The 3,471-nt window shown below is 43.4% G+C and overlaps 1 pseudogene; it reads right to left on the bottom strand.

The window, feature by feature from the left end:
- Positions 1-1,140: 1,140 nt before the first annotated feature.
- Positions 1,141-1,923, bottom strand: LOC125107821 (glyceraldehyde-3-phosphate dehydrogenase-like; annotated as a pseudogene).
- Positions 1,924-3,471: the final 1,548 nt, after the last annotated feature.

The raw sequence follows: 3,471 nt of genomic DNA, 5'->3' as shown, positions 1-3,471 counted from the left end.
GAGACACATGCTGGACCCAAAAACTACGATTCATATGTGAAAATGTGGTGTGACTAACCCATTAAAAATATCCCCGGAAAAAATATATCCATGACAGCGAAACAGGCTGTGGATTGTTTTTTACTTCAGCATCCATAAATATCTCATTATCACTGTTTGGACAGTTGCACTTACTTACTGTTCTAGGAGCAGTTTGTTGACATTCTGTTATTCCATTTTACACGTTCTTAGCAGTGAAATGATGTGTTCTGTGTTCTCTAACGTGGGGTCTTCATCCCATTTGATAGCAACATGTGCAGAAGGCACCTCACTCGGGGGTGGCATGTGCCTTAAGCAACTGAGACCCCTCATGGTGGACACACACCAGAGACTTAGGTTATATTACCTGTTCTACCTCTTCCCTTCCATCATGAACCTTCTTGTTCTTTTCTTCAGCATTCAGTCTCTATCTCACTCCCCACGTGAGGGTTCTGTCTCCCTGCCCAGCATCCTCACAGGAATACAATACAAAGACCCTATTCCTGGCTTTACACTCCAAGTCCTGTTCCTGGGATCACCCTGCATCTTGAGGTCTAGTTGAGACTCCCTGTGACCTATGTCAGGTCAATCACTCCAAATTCACTCTTGCCCAAAAAGGAATTTAAAAATCACATTTCCAGTGGTTTGAGAGGGAGAGCCTTCTCTTCCTCTCAGAAACTTTCCTCACCTATTTACTAGTACCTATAATTAATTTATGCCATAAACATTATATTCTATTTTTTAGACTGGGTACAGTATGCTTTATTGATCGTATATGAGAAGATAGGGTTCCCCAAGCCACTCCCCCTTTTCAGGGGGTCTGAGATGGAAACTGTCAAAGTTGGGATATTCTCAGTGTGTTGGGGGATGAATTAAGCAAGGACTGCCCAGCAGCTGAGGGCCTCTCCCTTCTTGTGGCTCTCACCAGGGGCTGGTGGTCCAGAGGGTTCTTACTCCTCAGAGGCCATGTGGGCCATAAGGCCCACCCTCCAGTGCTATAGCCAAATTCATTGTCATACCAAGAAATGAGTTTGACAAAGTGATCACTGAGAGCAATGCTAGTCCCAACGTCAAAGATGGAAGAGTTAAAGGGTGTTAAAGGTGCAGGAGACAATCTGGTCCTCACCAGCCCAGGATGTCCTTGAGGGGGCCCTATGTTGCCTGCTTCACCACCTTCTTAATGTCATTGTATTTGGCAGCTTTTTCCAGGTGGCAGATCAGATCCACAGTGGACACATTGAGGGTGAGGACATGGAAGGCCATGCCAGTGAGCTTCTCATTCAGCTCAGGGATGCCTTTCCTATAACCTTGGCAGGTCAGTAGAAGCAGGGATGTGTTCTCAGCAGCCCCTTGGCCAGCACACCACAGCTTCCTAGAAGGGCTGTCCACAGTCTTCTGGGTGGCGTTTGATGGCATGGACTGTGGTCATGAGTCCCTCCACAATACCAAAGTCATCATGGATGACCTTGGCCAGAGGGGCCAAGCAGTTGGTGGTACAGTCCTGCTTCTCATGATTCTCACCCATCACAAACATGGGGGCATCAGCAGAAGGGGCAGAGATGATGTTCATCTTGGCCCCACCACTCAAGTGAGCCCCAGCCTTCTCCATGGTGAGAAGGACCCTGGACTCCACAACATACTCAGCACCAGCATCATCCCATTATGCTGGCAGGATCTTGCTCCTGGAAGATGGAGATGCACTTTCCACTGGTGACAAGTTTTCTATTCTCAGCCTTGACCGTGCTGTTGAATTTGCCATGGGTGGAACTAGAACATATAGACCATGTAATGGAGGTCAATGAAGGGGCCATTGATGGTGACAATATCCACTTTGCCAGAGTTAAAAGCAGTCCTGATGACCAGACACCCAATATGGCCAAATCCACTTTTTCCAACCTGGACCATCATGTCTCAGGGAAACAGCTGGCACTGCACCAGAAGGTGCAGCTATCTGTCAAACATGGAGAAACAAAGAACCCCATTCTAGAATCTTTGATACCTAAGAAATTTGTATCAGCCCAGGCCTGGCATTTTTTTAAATCTAGGAGAAAGTTTTAATACAGAGACAGAACCCTGGGATTGAGTTAGAGTGGCAACATCTAGGACACCAGATGAGTGTGTCTGCACATGCTCGTGTGGTGCTCACATGTGCTCAGAATCAGGCCACTGTTTCTGCCTCCAAATCACAAAGTCACCCTTTATTTTGCTGCAATTTTTTATCTTCAAAAAAGTACTGAGATAAATAAGTCTTACTTTTCTGTAGAAATAATTTGTACAACAAAGAAGCTGAGGATGGCTTAATTTAATTCCTAATAATACAAACTACATGATTTCTCAAGAAGGAAGATGCATTGATTAGGCACCTGGACATGTCAGAGGCATCACCAGCATTATCTCAATTCTCCCAGCAACCATAGAAGGCAGCTATTAGTGTTCCCAATTTAGTGAGAACGAAACTAGGCAAAGTCACGGATCTATTACTGACAAGGCAGAATTCAAATCTAACTCCTAATACTGTATGTGTTTTTTACATTCCATATACAGGAGGGGATCTAGTATAGTTAGAGCTCAGATTCTGAAATCAGAAGACCTGAGTTCAAATCTTCTCTCTGCCCTTACTATGTCTGAGATGCAACAATTTACCTCTGGCCCTTGGCTACTTCCAGCTTTATATGCTTTAAATTTCATTTCTTTTGATTAGTGTCTATTACTTTTCCATTGCTCATTGTCCTTATGTCATCATAAGCCTCATGTCTTCCCCTCCATCTGTAATTCCATCACTGTGTCAAACTCAGAATTAATTGCTGACATCTCTTTACATTTCTGAAAGTGAAAGCCTGGACATTTCGGCATTACCTCAACTGTCAGTTTCATTCATACTAAAGAATACTTAGTCAATGTTATTTCTTCAGAGAAATTATCATGTTTATAGTGTTTCTATACACAACAGACAGTTATATAGTTTATGTATATCATCCATATCAACCCTGGGTGGCTCAGTGGGTTAAAGCCTCTGACGTCAGCTCAGGTCATGATGCCAGGGTCCTGGGATGAGCCCTGCATGGGGCTCTCTGCTCAACAGGGAGCCTGCTTCCTCCTCTCTCTCTCTGCCTGCCCCTCTGCCTACTTGTGATCTCTGTCAAATAAATTAAAAAAAAAAAAAAATGTGGTTCCTCAATCTCAAATGAGCAGGGCAAGTTTAAAGTGGCTGGCTCTTGAAGGGACCAGCTCTTAGTTGGACTAATATATCATGAAAGTATGTAATAATAATAATAATAATTACTATTATTATTATTCCCATTTTATGGAGACATCAAGTAACCTGCCCAAATCACACAGCTAGAAAGGGGTAAGGACAGTATTACAAATCAGAGATAAAAGGTAGACTCTTCAATCTATGATATTGGGAATGATGATTTTCTACATGAAAAAAATAAAATTAGATCTCTATCT

The sequence above is a fragment of the Lutra lutra genome, chromosome 8, assembly GCF_902655055.1.
Source record: "Lutra lutra chromosome 8, mLutLut1.2, whole genome shotgun sequence".
NCBI classification, from domain to species: Eukaryota; Metazoa; Chordata; class Mammalia; order Carnivora; family Mustelidae; genus Lutra; species Lutra lutra.
The sequence above is the reverse complement of the archived record's forward strand: the minus strand, read 5'-3'. Positions and strand labels throughout refer to the sequence as shown.